Source organism: Nomascus leucogenys, chromosome 14 (genome assembly GCF_006542625.1).
Source record: "Nomascus leucogenys isolate Asia chromosome 14, Asia_NLE_v1, whole genome shotgun sequence".
NCBI classification, from domain to species: domain Eukaryota; kingdom Metazoa; phylum Chordata; class Mammalia; order Primates; family Hylobatidae; genus Nomascus; species Nomascus leucogenys.
Window position 1 is genome coordinate 76869018 of NC_044394.1, and position 19897 is coordinate 76888914.

Sequence of the window (19897 nt, forward strand, 5' to 3'; positions counted from 1 at the left end):
GAAGTCCCAAGCCTTAGAAACTGTGAATCTGTCTTTATTTGGAAACAGGCTTTTGTAGATGAAATCAAGTTACGATAAGGTCATACTGAATTAGAGAAGCTCAATCCAATGATCAGTGTTCTTATAAGTAGAAGAAAATGTGAACACAGAGAAATGCCATGCAAAGATGGAGGCCGAGATTGAAGTAATGTCGCTGTAAGCCAAAGAATGGCAAGAATTCCCAGCATCCAACAGAAGCTAGAAGAAGAAAGGAAGAATTCTTTTCTAGTGGCTTCTGAGAGAACATGGTCTGATAATATCTTCATTTTAGACTTCTACCCTCCAGAATAGCAAAATAATACATTTCTATGGTTTTTAAGCCACCCAGTTTGTTCTTGCTCTCTGTTGGATCATTTGCCTGGTGGAAACGAGCTGCTATGTCATGAGGCAGTCTTACAATTTCTCACAGCAAGAGACTGAGCGCTGCCAACAGCCACCTGTGTGAGCTCAGAAGTGGACTCCCCTCTCACACATTAGAGCCTTCAGATGAGACCACAGCCAGGCCAACAGCTTGACTGCAACTTCAGGAAAAATAAAGAACCAATGGCATCCAGCTACACCACATCTAAATTTCTGACTCATAGAAACTATGCAATAATAAATGTTTGTTGTTTAAAGCCATTTGGGGTAATTTGTCATGAAGCAATATATAACTAATATATCGAGGCACATACTATGACTGCATTCATCTTTCACTTTTGTGATGCAGTCTTGAAGTAAAAGCAACAAGCATGTGAGTCATTCATTCATTTGTTTGTTTATTCATTTACTCTATTTTGTCCTGGCCATTATACTCTTTATTATATCCATAGTAATGATCAAGTCTCAACTCTTATGGTGCTTAGAATCAAGTTATCCCATTTTCTATAAAACTTAGTATGCACCTCTAACAAAGAAAATGAACAATTAAGGAAAAAAATGGAACCCAATATTTGAGTGCCAACTGTGCTAAGTATTGTTCTAGGCATTTTCATATATTCCATTCAATTAATATAACTCCTTGAGATTTATAAGAAATTATTACACTATCTTTATGTATAAGAAAGCTGAAGCTTATAAAGTTGCAGTTGCTTGTAAAAGTTTCCAGAGTTAACAAATGATGGCAAGTCAAGTCAGGCCTGTTTTATTTATTTCAGTATCACTCATTTGCAGAAGTACCACTAAATTAATTCCTACACTTTTGTTAATAATGTGAACAGTAGCTAGCATTTTCTGAGGATGTACTATGCAATAGACATTGAATCAGAATTTTTACACATTATTTCACTAATAGATTATTATTAAAAACTCTAGCATGGCTAGGCAGAGATAAGGTAAATCAGGTAATGTAGAAATAATTCTAGTAAAAATGGCCTATGCCAAGTTAGCAAAAGTTTTCAGAAAGGACAGTGCAGTCAAATCCCATTCATTCATGTATAATATAAATGTTTTATAAATGTAGCTGTTCATTAAAATGCAAATAGCTTGAAGGATGGCCTACGTTACACAGTACCAGAGGAATCAAGAGGAACTTATTAAACAAAACCAAAAGTAGCAAGTCTTTATTTAATATTTTTTAAAATTTCTCTTTAAGGTGGTAGAGAGGAAGTTATTTTTATGAGAATTATATGCATGTCTCTAGCTCTTGCTTTCATTAAAATGAGTTTCCATGGTGTTTGTGTGCTCCATGCATGGTTTTCATTGCTTCTTTGAACATTGTATTTTCTCAATAAGCTATTACATTTATAATCATAAAGAATAAGACTTAAAAAATAAAAATGGAATAATTTGGTTTTATGTTGTATTTGATTTTTCCATTGCCAAGAGTTCTATTAAGAATGTGCCCACAAACAATGAGTCATATGACGGGTCATTTCACAATGCCTTTGAGTTACCACAGTTCACTGCTTCTATGACCAGCACCTTTCCACATTTTAACATTTCTCAGTTTGGAATGCATATTACAATAAATGTCATGTCATAGATTAATTGGCAGCATTTATTTTCTTCTTTCCCAGTGGTGCATAAAGTAATGATATGTCTTAAAATGGATGGCATCTTCAAACTGATGAAAGATGGCATACAGTTGAGAAAGCTGCACCACATTTACCTTCTTTTAGGGGAATGTCCCACAAATATGAATCTGGCTAACTATTTACTGCCTGCTCCAACTAGTGTGGAACTGGCCAACACCTAACCAGGAGTAGGCCCACCAATAAGCTCCTCCAAAAGTTACATGGCCTTGCTCAGAACTACGAAAATCACAATCTGTTTCTCACTTCATTAAAACAGGTTGTTGTGAGAGCTCATATTTAGCTGGTATGGGTCATTATGTGCATACCATTTGCTTAGGACTAGTGTGCATTCTGACTTGCAGTGCCCATAGCTACCGGTTGTGGAATATTTAGAACAGCATCCCTTGTGTGGTATTAGATATTGCTCATTGCATTCTCCATCAATTTTTCTCCTCCTTGGGTCTCCCTTTTCCCTATAATTCCCTTCTAATTGCCTCACCCCCTTTGTAATGGTGACAGCTAACACTGCAGCCATCAGACCTCATGTTTCCCCATCTAATCACCAGTTCCAGAATTAAGTGACCATGGTACTTCAGGCATAGTCTCCTGCAGTTTCTAGACTTCTGGATGACTGAGTAGCAGTCCTCTCACATCTGCAGCTAAAGCTCCTCCAATGATTTTGTGAGTGCCTATATTCTGTATTGAATATCTTTCTGCTTGAAACACTGGCTGTAGTGCATTAATTTAGTTTCCTTTAGTTGCCGTAACAATTTAGTTGCTGTAACAATTTAGTTGCCGTAACAATTTAGTTGCTGTAACAATTTAGTTGCTTTAACAATTTAGTTGCTGTAATAACTAATTTAGTTGCTGTAACTACCTATCACAAACTTGGTGGCCTAAAACAACAAAAAATATATTCTGTCACAGTCTTGGAGGCCAGAAGCTCAAAATCAAGGTGTTTGAAAGTCTGTGTTTTCTCTATGGGCCCTAGAAGAGAATCAATTCCTTTCCTCTTCCAGCTTCTGCAATTTCCAGCATTCCTTAGCTTGTGGTCACATTCTTCAAATCTCTGCCACTGTTTTCACATCACTTTCTCCTCTGCGTGTATGCCAAGTTCCTCTCTGCCTCTCATGTATAAGGACACTTATGATGGCAATTAAGGCCTTCTCCTATAATTCAGAATAATCTCTTAACCTAGAGATTTTGTATTTAATTACATCTGCAAAGATTCTCCAAATGAGACAATATTCACAACGTTCCAGGGATCAGGACATGCATGAGCATATTTTTGGGAGCCATTATTAGCCTACCACAATAATCTCTGCTTCCTAAACTGTATCCTGAATTTTAGCATTGTACTGGTTTCCTAGGGTTCCTGAAATTAAGGCCCTAACACTAGGTGGCTTAAAAAACACAGAAATGTATGTTCTTGCAGTTCTGGAGGCTAGAAATTTAAAATCAAGGTGTCAGCCGGGCCATGTTTCCTCCGAATGCCCTTGGGAAAAATCCTTTATTGACTTATCTGGCTTCTAATGGTTGCCAGTTATCCTTTGCACTCTCTGGTCTGCAGCAGCATAACTCAAATCTCTGTTTTCATCACCATGTGGCCATCTTCCCTCTCTGTGTGTTCGTGTCCAAATTTCCTTCTTCTTATAGGACATCAGGCATTGGGTTGGGACCCATTCAGGTTGGGACCCACCCTCATCCAGTATGATCCCATTTTAACTTCAGTACATTTGAAAAGGCCCTATTTTTAGATAATGTCACATTCACAAGTCCAGTTGGACACGAATTTTGGGGGGACACTGTTCAACCCAGTACAGGATTGTAAAAAGTCATGTGACCATGGAGTTGGGACAAGCATTTTATGTCATGGCAAAAGGGTAAACAGTAAAATCTATGTAGAAATAAGAAAATAATAGCCTTTGTTTCTTCCGATTATGAGGAAGCTTAGTTGCATTTTATACACATCTTTTAATTCCTGCGAGATTTCCAAGACCCTTGGACCAACTGAATTCCAGTGCTGGCTCTGCCACTTATCAGCTGTGTTGCCTCACTCAAGAGATTAATCTGGTCATGCTTCTACTGCTTCATTTGTAAAATGTACCTACCTCATGGGGTTGCTGTGAGGATCAAGTGAGTGTAAGCATTGCTGTCACGAAGTAGATGTGTGGCAAATATTAGCAGCTACTGTTGTTGTTCTCTTCCTCTTGCTTTAAAGTTACTCAATTTGGTCTTTCTTGTAATACAAGCAACAGAGTAGATCACTGATAGAGACTGTCCATCCTTGTAGTACGAGAGGCATATATTTCAACATTTTGAATTATAGAATATGTTCATTTTACCAGTATATTCTTAGACATTTTATGCTGCAAATAGCAAAGGGTGGTATGTGTTAATATGTGTCTGCAGGTTCGATTACTTCAGGTGAAAGCTCAGTATGCTTCCACAGGGGTCTGGAAGTTACCAGGAGGTATGTGAGTCAGGAAAGAGACCTCAGCAACAAAAGGATCTTGGGAGATTGAAGAACAGAACTTACAGACCCAATGCTGCCAAACTGGTAATCAGTATCTAATGTTTATATAAGTACTTTCTTCAAAAAGAAAATAGCTTTGTCCCTCCATTGGAGACCTCAGTTAGATAACGTGATTTCAGCACTCTCACGCTGAGTTCAACCACATCTTGGTTTAAAAAAAAAAAAAAAAAAACAGTGCATGATGAATTCCATATCTGTAAATCAGGACAATTAAGGAGTCATTTTTTCTTTGTATTTTCTTTAAATATTTGGCAGAAACAAATAAGATTGGTAAGGTTAAACTCATTTTCCTTTCTTTGCTTTCGGCAGCTAGAACTGGTGGTGTCCTTCCTCACATCCAACATTCCTGCTTGGAAAACATACTTGCATAAGGCACTTACACAAAACTCCCTGGAAACTCTGGGAGGCTGTATCACCACTTTTGCTAGCTGAAAGAAAACAAAAGATGTCCTCTGAGAGTTGAGGCATTGTTAGATTACAAGCTATTTTGTCTGGCTGAAAGAAAGAACATTTATTGAGACTAACAATGTCCTCTACCCTGTAAAGAAGTCTTTCTCTATTTGACCTTTAGAAGTGGCTACGAGAGAGTGTATCAATATTTTAAGAACTTCAGAACTCTTTCAACATTCCTTTCTATCTATGAAAAATAGCCTTGCCAAACCCCTTTAGAATATAAGTGTTTGGGGATTTTTTAAGTACAAGCAAGATTTTTTAAACTAAGCTTTCCAGATTAAATATATAAAGGTTAGAAAATAAAATTCTCAGAATATTTTAAAATCCACCTTCCCCTTTCCCATAGAGATGTAAGGCTCTGTGGACATGACATCAGCTCTTCTTTACCAGCCTCTCCAGACATCGCACGGAGAATCATGGGCCTGGGGAGAATCATGGGTCTGGGATGTAATTGAAAGTTGTTTCGTTTCCATTCCCATCCAAACTCCCTAGGATTCTAAACTTAGTAGCTCTGAGTTACATGCACATAGTGGGAATAGACAAAAAACAAGACCACAGCTGACTCATTCCAGAAAAGTAAGAAGTTCCTGATTCATAGGCCTGAATCCTCTCCAAAGTTAGCACTTTTTGGCCACACCCAACTCCAGAGAAGACTGAGGACATCCCTTCCACTTAGGGACTGGTGATTGTTGTTTGTGTAACTATATTCAGATAAATGCCTCATGTCACACATTTCTATTTTCCTTGTTCTTTGCCCCAAGATGGAAGCCCCACTGTCATATTATCCTCTGATAACTGATCTCCCACAGTTACTCCCCTTTGAAAACACTCCTTTCAAAAGACCTATTTGATGATTAACACACTCTCCCACAACCTCAAACTTCTCACTAAATGTACCTTTTTTCCTTCTGACTTCACAGGTGCCTGCCTCTCTAGAGGATACCACATCCATTCTAGCCTCTCAAGTGGAGCGTGCTCTTCATCCTTGTGACCTTATGGTATTTTTCTAGGACAATGCTTGGCATGAGATTTCTTTATGTAACAAGCGTTCGTATATAATACATATGATTACATGAAGAAATAGTTGTGGGCCTCATCTTGGGGATGAGGAGCCCTTCTTTGAGACACAATGCAATTCCATATTCCCCTGCATCTTTTTTCATATGGGCCTTTTATGATGTCCCATTCTCTGAAGACTGAGTCCAACATTACACTCTTTCTCTGCACCCCAAGTACTGCCATTAACACAGTGATGTCTGTGATCACAAGGAAACTCCACTCAGGCCCTTGAATTCTCCCAGGCCCTTGAATTCTTTACCTCCAATGGCCTTGTTAACTCAGGTTTAACCACAATTTTCCCAGAATCGAGAAGACAAAACCGCAAGGAAAGGGCTGAAAGTTTCCCTTTCTTGGAACTTAGAAGTGAAGAACCTATCAAGGCCTGGCTCTCTCTGTATTTTACATAGATCAAGTGTCATTATGCAAGTTAACCCCCAGCGTTCATCTGTGAAATTCCAGAATTCCTGAGGGAAGCATGCAAAATGGTTCTAGTTGGCAGCTGAGCAATATTTACGTATTTAGTTTATTCCAAATTTGTCAGCAGAAGAGAAACAGAAAGCAACTGAGAGAGGAGCAGAAGGCAGCCATTTAATATCAAAAAGTGTCATTTACTAGCTGAGAACACAGGATTCAAAGCTAAACAGACCAGGGAGGGCAAAGCCTAGTGGTAAAAACTCCACACAGTTGCAAATCTGTATGATTTTTTTAAAGTTACATAAGTTTCTGAGATTCCGCCACTGCATGTAAAATGGAGATGAAGAGACCTCCCCCAGCAAGCTATGAAATAAGTGAGATGTGCCCCTGGCACACTGCCTGGAGCCCACCATGCCCTGGAGAAAGGTTAGGTTGATGGTGATGACAACGACAATTTTTAAACCGTGGGAAGGTGTGGGGCTTGGTAAGCTCTGTAACAGACTAGGATTCCAATCTTGTCTTTGCCACTAATTACTCAGTTAAGTTACCTTTTTTTTTTGACTTTCATACTTACGCTGTTTAAATAGGGATAATGCTGTCCCTGTGGATTAAATGGAATGAACAATGCAGCACTACGTGTGGCACAGTAGGAGCTGACAGGCGTTCCTGCCTTCCACCCTGAGCTCCAGGCCAACCCCACACCCATAACTCTTACGTTTCAGACTGACAGGAATGTGTAGTTGTTGATGAGCAAAAATAAATAAGTAAATAAATTTCCCTGGATACAAGAGAGGCAGAGCACTGTGTGGGTTGCTGCAGTTGAGTGACTCTATTTGTATTCATGTATTTCTCTAATTGGCATACATACCTCATCTACCACGCCACACTTTTAAAGACCTTAAACAAAAGGACTGTGTAATTGTTTTGCTCTCACATCGAGTCACAACACTAGTCAGTAGTAATTTTAATAATTGCATCTTGATGCATCAAATCTTAAATGCAGATGTATAGCTTCAGTACAATAAATGTGTTCCTAAAAAGTCATATGTGATTTTTTATGTTAAATCCAACCATATTTTACATGTACTTTAGTATTCACCATATAACTCAATACTGTCAAAGTCTTTCAGAAGATAAGAAATCATCCACTACTTAAACATAAATTTAAATCATAATACCTCTAATATCAAAGTTTTATGTTTTAGTTTTTCTTACAGTGCTGTTTGACTATATTGCATATTATTAACTTGCAGTTGAAGTAAGATTTTTAAGTAAGAGCTCAGCACAAAAATCCACGTTAGCATCTATTGACTTAGGATTTATCTGCCTGCTGAACCATTTGCTCTTCTATTCCATCTTCATAATTATTAATGCTATGCAGATATGCAAATATCAACCTATGCTGTTTGTTTATCCAGGCAGTCAAAATAAGTATAATGGGAAAACTGCAATATTTAAATTTTGTTCATTTTACTTAACAGAGTTCGTTTTAAATTTTAACCATCACCAAGAGTAAAAGGGTAAAAATGACACCAAGCTTGGAATTTGATTAATTTCATTGTATGGCTTAAATTAAGAATTAATCTATTTTTCTCTTGATTAATATGCAGAGAAGATTATGAAATGACAGTTGATTTTCTCATGTCTTTAAATCAACCCATTTTCTTATTATTTTGAATAAGATGCTAAAAGGGCTTAGATTTTCAATCAATCTTTATTCCCATTGTTAACTTCCTTGACGATAAACCAAAGAAGTATGAATTATAAGTTTTGATTTCTTATTTATTAAGTATTCATCCCAATGCTGTCAACTACTTAATATTGGTTGTTTGTGCCACTTTCAGGTATGGGCATAACCATAATGATTTTAAGTGTTCTCATCTAAAACTATGTAGTCATTAATCAGTTGTCAGTTCTCACTTATTCCAGCATCTCTTTGAAAGTCATCTTACCCTGGCAAAATTATACAACAGATGGTCTTCATTTTCTTTCTATTCAAAATTCTCCGTCTTAAGTTTCTGTCCATCTTTCTTTATTTCATTTATATTAAAGAATCCTGTAGGAATTAAGGAATGATTAAGTATGTATTTAGTTATTTCATACAACTTGTGGTGGTTGTGCGCAGTGTATCTTACTGATCCAAAGCAACTCATGATAATAAGATTTCTCTCTCATCTTTCTTCCTCTCTATCCTCAGCAAGAACTATTTAAGTCCCTACAATATACTAGACACTGAGCATAAAGAGATTCACAAGAATTGAGTCCAGCTTTCAAGGATTAGTCACAGTTTAATGAGCAAGACATACAAAAATTACAGTACAGACAGTATGATAAAACCTAAAGCCAATGTGTGCCTGAAATATTAAGAAGGCACAAAGGAAAAACAATTAATTGAAATGTTACTTCAAAGTCATTTTGGACATGGATCTTAAAGGGTATGTAGGGATTTGCCAAATGGAAAGGTTTAGGAAAATGCATCAAACTATTCGCAATGCTTAAAAAACAAGAAAGACAAACTGGAAAGACAGATTTATCGAGTGAAAACTGAAGACACCTATGAATAAGGATTTGGAATCAATCACCTTAAGAGAAGGAATGTAAATACTGCTGAATCTCACTTTTCTTTTTCTTTGGGTTTGCAGTATGTTTACACATCAACAAGGGATTAAAAGTGAGATTTTCTTTCTTATAAACCTAAGTGAAGTATAAATTATAGATAAAATTAACATTTTATACAAAATTGTTGACATCTGAAAGAACCAAATTGTTTATGCCCAGGAAATGAGTAGCCAAGATTTTTGTCTGCATTTTCTAATGCCTTTGGCCATTGGTAAATGTTAATTATCCAGGCGTATGATGTTACTGTAGCATTCTACATATAGATAGAAAAGTCAGAGAGAAAAACTCAAAGGAGCACTCTTCAGCTGTATTGTTTATATTATGGTGGCAGGGATAGTCAATATGCTATAAAAATGAATGAATATCCAGGAGTATAACTCCATGTGCTTGAACAGTGAGTCACATGCCATGGTCTTGAATCAATAGACTAGTTTCAGAAGAAAGTAAAGATGATAATGAAAGTATTAATTGATAATGTTTAAAGAACCCTTCTCATGTATCAGGTTCTGTGCTGAGTGATTTACCTGGACAACTTATCTTCACATTCTATGTGGGAAGTATTGTCGTTACTACTCGTCAGTTTCCTAATGAGAAAACAAAAACCAGCAGGTGAGCCAAAATTGAAACCAAGCCCTGTGACTCCAGGGTCCAAGGTATCAATCCATGACAAATTTAAATGCTACATATGAGATAACACTCGAAATTCTAGTACACCATAAGTTTAATATGAATTAATAAAAGGAGCTAATATCACTAATATTTAGTACTAGTAATAAACACAGGTCTGCAAGACTTGGTTAATCCAGTTAGGGTAGGTAGGATCAAACTTGCAGTGCCCTTCAATTCTTGGGATCTCATAAAGGAGAGCCTGTAGAGGGTACATAAGTACCTACACACAGTTCCCAAGATGACATTGCCAGTTACACGTAGAGTAGAACTCACCTTGTCCAAACTCTACTCCACACATACCAATTTGACACCGATTCAATTGTGAGTGTTGCCAAGTGAGCACCAGTGCTCCACGCAGAGTCAATAGGCCACCTGTCCTTAAGCTTCAGACACCTGTATTCCTTGATCTCTGCAGGAAACAGAAGCTGCTGCCTTGCTGTGCCTGGCTGTCTCACTCTGTGTTCATCCTGCTTTGCTTTCCTCTTCCGTGTTCCATCCTCCCACAGTGAGGACCTTCCTCTCACACCCACAAGGAACTGTTTCAATAGTGCTCCAGAGTCTCTATTCCACAGAAGCCAAACACCACATTACAGTCTCTCCCTCCATTTTTCATCCCAATAGACTTCTAACTGGTAAAATTTCAGACATCGTCCCAAGGAAGAGAAAGATCATTTTCTGATATTCTGGATTCAGCTTAGCTAAAGATGCTAGTCCTGCCTTTCATAACTTTTTTTTTCTGAAATTAAAAACACAATTCCTATAGAAAAAAAGTCAAGGTTTTTACAACTGTCACCTCACCCCATTAATATAACTGATGTCACAGAAGTCATATTTATTTTCCCCAGGCTTTACCAGTCACCAGTGGGGCATCAGGACCTAGAAAGAGGCAGAAGAAATATGAAGAAAGGCGGCAGAGAGGCCCAAGAGGGTGGTTAGGCCTCATAGAGGGACTTGTGTACTGGGAGGGCTCCCAGAGTGGGTCTTCCGTACCCAGGCAAAAACTAGAACCTAAGGTTATTGAATCTTTGGTAGGTAGAACTTACAATAAAAACTTATCCACAGCGAAAATATGGTTTTCAAAAAAACTTAATACTTTTGATTAGTAAATCACTATTCATTTCATAAGCTCTAAAAAATAAAACGTATACAAAGTAAAAAAGTGTAAGTCCCTCTTCACGGCCCCATTACCAACATGATTACCTTCACAGAGGTTACTACTGCTTAAAATTTATTGTGTGTTCTTCTAGACTTATTTTTCTAATATATAGATATATGTGTGTGTATATATAGATATGTATATATATGTGTATATATGTATATATGTGTATATATATGTATATATGTGTATATATGTATATATATGTGTGTGTATATATATGTATATATGTGTATATATGTATATATATGTGTATATATATATATGTGTGTGTGTGTGTGTGTATACCCACAACATATAGGATTATTTTAAAACGGAATCTCTAACCAAAAGATACATATCCTTTTAGAGACAATTTATTTGCATTTCTCTGATGACTAGCAATCATGAACCTTTTTTCATATGTTTCTTGGCCACTTGAATGTTTTCTCTTTAGAAGTGTCTGTTCACGTTCTTTGCACACTTTTTGATGAGGTTACTTGGTTTCTTTGCTTGTTGATTTAAATTCCTCGTAGATTTGGGATACTAAACCTTTGGCAGATGCATAGTTTGCAAATATTTTCTTCCATTCTGTAGGTTTTCTGTTTACTCCCTTGATAGTTTCTTTTCCTGTGCAGAAGCTGTTTAGATTGATTAGATCCCAGTTGTCAATTTTTGTGTTTGTTGGAATTACCTTTGAGGGCTTAGCCATAAATCCTTTACCATGGCTGATATCAAGAGAAGTATTTCCTAGGTTTTCTTCTAGGATTGTATAGATTAAGGTCTTATATTCAAGTCTTTAATCTAGGTTGAGTTAATCTTTATATATGGTTATAGGTAGGAGTTCAGTTTCAATCTCTGCATGTGGCTAGCGAGTTATCCCAGCATCATTTATTGAATAGGAAGTTGTTTCTCATTGCTAACTTTTGTCGACTTTGACTGTCAAAGATTGAGTGGTTGTAGGAGTGTGGCTTTATTTCTGCATTCTCTATCCTGTTCCATTGGTCTATGTGTCTGTTTTTGTATCAGTACTATGCTGTTTTGGTTACTGTAGCCTTATAGTATAGTTTGAAGTCAGGTAATGTGATGCCTCCAGATTTGTTCTTTTTGCTGAGGATTGCTTTGGCTATTAAGTCTCTTTTTTTTGGTTCCATATGAATTTTAGAACTTTTTTTCTAATTCTGTAAAAAACGATGTTAGCCCTTTGACAGGAATAGCATTTAATCTCTAAATTGCTTTGAGTATCATGGCCATTTTAACCATACTGATTCTTTCAATCCATGAGCATGGAATGTTTTCCCATTTATCTGTGTTACCTCTGATTTCTTTCAGCAGTGTTTTGTAGTCTCCTTGTAGAGATTTTTCACCTTATTAGTTAGCTGTGTTCTAAGTATTTTATTCTTTTTGTGGATTTTGTAAACACTCATACACTTTTAGTTGGAATGTCAATTAGTTCAGCCACTGTGGAAACTAGTTTGGAAATTTCTCAAAGAACTAAGAGTTGGTCTACCATTTGACCCAGCAATCCCATTACTGGGTATATATCCAAATGAAAACAAATAATTCTACCAAAAAGACACATGCACTCATATGTTCATCACAACACTATTCACAATAGCAAAGACAAGGAATCAACCCAGGTGCCATAAACAATGGATTGGATAAAGAAAATATGGTACATATACTCCATGGAATACTATGCAGCCATACAAAAAGCATAAAATTATGTCTTTTGCAGCAATATGGATGTAGCTGGAGTCCATTATCCTAAGTGAACTAACAAAGACACAGAACACCAAATACCATATGTTCTCACTTATAAGTGTGAGCTAAACATTGAGTACACATTGACATGAAGGTGGGAATGATAGACACTGGAGACCACCAGATGGGGGAAGAGCAAAGGGTAGAAAATACCATATGTTCTCACTGATAAGTGTGAGCTAAACATTGAGTACACATGGACATAAAGGTGGGAATGACAGACACTGAAGACCACCAGATGGGAGAAGGGCAAGGGGTAGAAAATGACCTATGGGCACTATGTTCATTACCTGGGTCATGGATATATTTGTACTCCAAACCTCAGCATCACATAATGTACATTTGCAACAAACCTGCACATGTACCCCTATTGTAAAATAAAAGTTAAAAAAATAGACAACTTTTGTTGCTAAAACACCATTAGAATAGAGTTTCTATTTATGCATGCAAAACACAGGCTCTTACTAAAATGGATATGAAATTTCAGATATTTTTAAATGTTTTAGGTTTGGTTTTTAACAAAATGGACATGAATTAACTTTACAACAAAAATAAAATTGTAGGAGGACTTTCTGTTTTCAGTATGGGAAAGAAGAAGCTTGGAAGTCATCACTTCCATCTTCACAGCAAGACAAAAGATGAAGGAACTGAAAATAACTATCTTTAGATCCATCAGATAATTGAAGTCACCAAGCAAAACACTGCCCCTCACACTGGCAGACAGACAGGAAGATGCAGAGAATTACAACTTACCAGAGCAGAAGCCTGGGATCAGAAATTTTTGTAGGAACTGGTATTGGGGTTCATGAGGCTAGGAAAACTTAGAGGCTTGGTGTTGACAAATTTGACAATTAAAAATTTCAGGGAGGGCACACTTGGTGGGGGTGCAGCTTTTGTGAGTTTTTACCTCCAGGAGCCTTTACTAGGTTCTCACAATGAAAATAACTTCTCTCATGCTTCCAGCAAGAAGAGTGGAAAAGCAATAATTTTCAAATACACTCAGAGTATTTTGTTCTCACTGAGGCCCATCATCAAGAGAAGCTATTTTAGCAGACTATAACTGACTGGAGTTTCAAAAAGCCTAATCAACATGGCAGAAGGGAAATCCCCAACTCCAGTTCTGTCTAGTTTTTCTGTCATACACTGGGGAAGGGCGAGAGGGGAGGCAAACCTGATAAGCCTTGTGAAGGTCATAGCCCAGGTGATAAGCTCACTGAAAGACTGAGACCTAATCATAAAAATATAGAAGACTTTCCCTGCCCCCACACCTTACTATCATATTAGTAAGGCTCCTCAACAATATCAGAATAATACAACCAAAGAACTGCATGTCTTAGAACTTATTTAAGAAGTTCCAGGCTGGGCGCAGTGGCTCACGCCTGTAATCCCAGCACTTTGGGAGGCCGAGGTGGGCGTATCACGAGGTCAGGAGATCAAGACCATCCTGTCTACCATGGTGAAACCCTGTCTCTACTAAAAAAAATACAAAAAATTAGCCGAGCGTGGTGGCGGGCACCTGTAGTCCCAGCTACTCCGGAGGCTGAGGCAGGAGAATGATGTGAACCCGGGAGGCAGAGCTTGCAGTGAGCCAAGATGGCACCACTACACTCCAGCCAGCCTGGGCAACAGAGTGAGACTCCATCTCAAAAAAAAAAACAAAAAACAGTTCCAAAAAATTCCAACAAAAACAAAAGGGACAACAACAAGAACATCAGGATAAATTTTAGCTTCTGAAATCTATGGCCATAGTAAACATTGCACACAGCCCTAGCTCCAAGGCAGAAAAACATAAAACAATACACTGAGGTCTTATGTATCTCTATTCCTTTTACCCAGTACATCGTGTCTGGCTTTAAGAAACAATTAATTATAAGGCACACCGAAAGACCAAAAAAATAACAGTCTGGAGAGCAGGACAATCACTGGAACCAGCTGTACATGTGTCACAGGTATTGGAATAATCAGACCCAGACTTTAAAACAACTATGATTAATACACTAAAGGCTCTAATGGAAAAAGAGGACAACATGCAAGAACAGAGGAGTAATGTAAGCAGAGAGATAAAAACTTTGAGAATCAAAAGGAAATGCTAGAAATCAAAAACACTGTACAGAAATAAAGAATTCCTTTGATAGGCTCATCAGTAGACTGGACTCTGCCAAAGAAAAAAATTGGTGAGCTTGAAGAAATGTCAATTAAAGCTTCCAAAACTGAAATGCAAAAATTTTAAAAAAGAATGAAAAAGAAAATAATATCCAAGAGTCATGGGACAATTCCAAAAGGTATAATGTCCACAAAACAAATGAACTATTTGAAAGATGCAAAGAATAGGGGAAATTCGGGAACAGATGTGTATGATAACTCTTTGTACTTTCCATTGGACTTTTTTTTTTGTAAGCCTAAAACTGCTGAAAATACCTACTAATTAAAAAAATTGAGGCAATAATTAGAAAATGTCAGATTTAAATAAATATAAGCTGCAATGATTTATTGACTGAAGTATTAGAAGTGAGAATCTGTATAATATTACTCTTAACCTAGTATCTCAAGAAGACAATAAACAAGCAAGGACATAGAAGAGTCAATTCTACCATTAATATCAAATATTTAGTGGAAATATTTTCACATTTCTGTCCTAGAATCATGAATAAACATCCATTTCAACAATTTATAGGATATTTACACATGTAATTCACGTACCAGACTGCAAAGATAATTCCAATAAGTTGCTCAAGACATAAAGTTATAGGCTTTATTATTTAATTAAAATGTGAGAAAACTGGAAATTTATAACGAATGCTTAAACTTTCAAATTCCAATCACTTGGATTTTTTTAAACATGTATAACTCTTTTAAACAACTGGCTTAGAGAGGAAATATACAACTTCAAACTCATCATATATTAATAAGGAGTATAGACAAATCTATACTCTGAGGAATATTCATAGTAATATTCACAGGCTTTTTGTTCCTTGTCTGGCCAACAAGCAAGATTTCCGAGAATACAATTACTATGTAAATGATTAGAAATATATTGAGCTATTTATAGAAATAGTTTTCAGGTAAGTATTAAAATATAACATTTTGGAATGGGGAAGAACAATGTGTTTTATCCATCTATTGTGGTAAAAATCTGTTTATCTAGAAATTGTGGAGGAAAATATTAAGGTTCTTCTCTGAAAATGAAATCAAGGCCCAGCTGGCTACATCCATTAAAACTAATTTGATTATGAGATGATACCAGTTGAAATTTCAGCACACATATTGTTGTTACCACCTTTCTCTTTTGCTAATGAACTGTTAACTAAATACCTTAGAAAACCTCAAATGGTCCTTCGCATACTTCAGCTTGTATGACAGTTGATAGTGGTGTGTGGGGAGCAGGGAAGAACCAGCTAGAAGTAGTAGCTCAGGTGCAGAAGTGGAGATTGCAGTGGGTTATTCACTGGAGCCCAAAGACAAAAAGGAAGAAAAAGGTGGTAGAGAGTACTCAGCTCACCCACATGTGAGAGAAAGCCTAGGCTTTCTCAGAAAAGTTGCAAGAAGTTTCCACTTCCACTACAACACTTCACCTCCACCACCTGCTCTCTTTCCAACCCTGCCCATGACAAGCAATCAAAAACACTGGAAAGCAGAAGCAGGTCTGAGAGAGCAGCTCACATACATGGAGTAAAAATTGACATAAAGGAAAAGGGAATGATTCATGAGACAGGACACAAAACAAAGAATGTTTGAAGTACACTAGAGACAAATAAGGTGGAAATGTAGCCTCATATAATGCTATACATAACCCTGGGAGGTCCAATTTCTGTAGGGGTCTTGGTCAAAGTTGATCATCTTGCTGGACTCAGCACTAAGTTGATTGCTTCTCCCTGTCATGAGGGTTGCCTCAGTTCCAAATGTTTGGCATGTAAGGAAAGCACAGTTAAAGGGAGTTTCAATAGCTTAGTGTTGGGGGGACCAGCTCTACTCATAAGAAATGCAAAGACACCCTAGGGTAAAGGACTGAGGGTATGGAAAGAGTAGTGGGAAGTTGCAAAATCTCAAGAGCGAATAAGCTGGCATCTTGCCTTCCAGAGCCATTTTCCCTTTTTCTTTTTGTGTTTTCTTTGGGTCTAGTCCCAGTAAATCCTTTAGCCAGATAAAGCTCTGGAGTAGAGAAAGCAGCATTATTGAAAAATGCTCTTTCCTATGGCCAAAACTAAGACAGAAATGCCAAGACTTTTAGAGTCAAAGAAGAACTGACTGGAAGCCAAACATGTGCTGGGTTCGCTTGGTAGGAGGGTTGGTGAAGGGAACAAAAAGAAAATTCACAAATAGAAAATGACACTAGACAAAAGCCCTTGCAAAGCAAAATTTGCAATATTGAGCATACTTCTCATTAGCCAGGAGAACCTGCAGAAAAGATAAGCTGTTTGGATTTTAGGCAAAAAAGATTAGCATATTCCAGTTGGCATTTCCCCTGAGGCTCAAGATGTCCTGTTTTCTTCTCTGCAACAGCTGTTCCCAACCACAAAGGCCCAGTGACTAAGAGAAGTGAAAACATAGAGGCTTCTTGTCAGAGTTCACTTGTGTCTTTGGCCTTTTCTAATTTTTTTGACCCACAATGTACTTAGAATCCATTTGTAATTAGCCAGGCAAAGGGAATAAAAGAGCGCGCTTCAGAAACTGAGCCACTCTGATTAGCATGTCCTGATTGGGGCTTTGAAACATCCTCAGAGTGTCCCCAACTCATTTAAGGGATGGTTTAAATGCTTAGAGCAAAACCAATGAAAACCCACCTTAACTTTAAATAAAAACATATACCTAACATCATTTTAATACTTGTGGAAGGAGAGGAAAATCTGGTGGAATCAATAAGTAACTATACAATCTCATAGGTTGTAAAAGTTGGCATGTGATAAAACTCATTTAGATTAGGGTAATTATTGAGAAGTACAGAAATAACTTTGAGGGCATGGGAATAGAAACAAACATGATCTGTTGAGCCACAAATGAAATCAATTGTTTATTTTTAAAAATTGGTTGTAGATAATGTTTCTGCAACATTTCAAGAATGTTTTCTCTTCTCTCCAACTGCCTTGTGGTGGTCTGCCCTCTTGGGTGATAGATAACATGATCCTTCTGCTTGGGTATGTGGGCACCATCAAAGAAGAGGAGTAGATTTTTAACAGTATGTGCTCATGTGAACTCTGGATGGAAAAAGCCTTGGAGGTGATAAGGAAGTGACATTGAGGTCCACAAAGGAAAGCCCATCAAGCTGTACTAAGAGAACAAATGCCACCTGGATGCACAAGACAGCCTCAGCGTCCAATCCATCAATGAAAGGGCATGGGGCTTCTCAAGTTCCCTGGTAAAAGGAATTAACATGTTCCCCAAATTTTCCTTCTAGGAAAAACACAGCAAGAATAAGGGATTGCAAAGATTGCCCATTAGGAATTTGCCAAGTGTGTCCATAACAAGTGTCCCCAAAGCAAATGTAACAACATAGTGAGCAGCTACTTCAGCCCCCTACCTCTTTTCCACATCATATCTCTCTGTAGCTCTCTCCTCTCTTTAATCTCCCTTTCTTTGACAGATCTGGCATCATATTCTTTATCAGTGTTCTGTGATCTTTGACTTGAGGACCAGATTAGGAGAAAGGAAAGAACTGCTTGAACAAAATGAAGTTCTAGAGCTGTATGCACGATAGGAAGCTTGTAAAGAGTGAAGCCAATCCTGCGGGTTTGCAAATTTGCAAATAGACTGACTCATGAGGCCAAGCTAATTGCTTGCAATTTGCTTCAATATACCCCCAAAACCACGTTGATACACAGAATGGTCTCAATACAAAGAAAAATACTTTTCATTGCATTAGTGTTGACAAAACAGGGATCATTTATAGAGTTAAAATATTAGGATTAATTAATCTGGAATCTCATTAAAGGATAGGTACAATGAGAATTGAAACCAGGAGGATGGCTTGGGATATATAGAAAGAAACATAAAAGAATTTTGGGTTGAATGGCTGTTAAGGTGATCAGTTATATAAATAAAAGAAGTGCAATTCTTCAAGGGAAGGAGAAAAGAAGTTGCAGCAATCACTTTACCCAGCAATGGTGATGATAACTTTTATGAGGAGGCCACCATACTATGTGTTCTTGCAGACTCAGTGCCCCCAATCTCAGTGACTACTGAGAATGGCTCTAGACCCCACCACAGAGCTTTGGACAGGAAGCTCCTTCCACCCTGCCCCCATGCTGCCCTCTGCAATCTCCTCACCACCTCTTATACTAGCTCCACTTTCTCCCTCCACCCCTGCAGCCTTACTCCTGACAATTGTCAGTTGGGCCCACTGTAAGTGCACATTTGCCAGGCTGACATAGATAACCTTGTGGGACTGACAAAGCTTCAAGGCTTAATGAGAACAGTATATTCATCCTGAGCCCACTCCATGCTCACTGCTTAGAAAGCAAGCCAGGCAGACAAGAAGGCCTAGCCTATTGGAATTGCAGGCAGGGACGCACGAGGGTGCTAAGGCTAGAACAGTGATTTGCAAAGTGTGGTCCCTGGACCAACAGCATCAGTATCGCGTGGAAACTTGTTAGAAACATAAATTCTGAAGTTTCACCCAAAATTTATGGAATCAGACACTGGAATGGAGCCTGGCAATCTGTGGCTTCATGACTCCTCCAGCTTAAGTTGGAGAACTGAACTAGAAGATCTTTTACAGCTAGCCACAACATCCTCGTCCCATCTCTCTCCTTGAACTGTGCTTCGCTTATTCCGTCTAGAAAAATCCTTCCTGGCCTTTCAAAATGCAATTCCAATTTCAACTCTGAATTATTTTCTAATTCTTCATCTTTTGGGACTCTTATGGTGATCTCCTACCAATAGTTCTAAGGACGGTTTTGAGAGCCTTTGTTTTCCTGCTTGGATGTTCCTCAGTGCTGCCACCAAACCTACAACAGAAATTGCTTATTTTTAAAACTTGAATGATTTGCAAATAAAACAGAATCTATAAAACATGAGCAGTTGTATTATATTTTGTTTCCAGCATGATTGGAATTGACACCATCAGGGTACAGGATTAAAAAAAAGCTAAAACATACAGAGTAGATAAGAAAAAGGTACATAAAAGGATAAGAGGAAGAAATTTTGTAACTGAATAGGCTCTATTACTGAGTATTTAGAAAGAACTCTTCTCGCAATCAGTTAATTACGGAATGAGCTGTC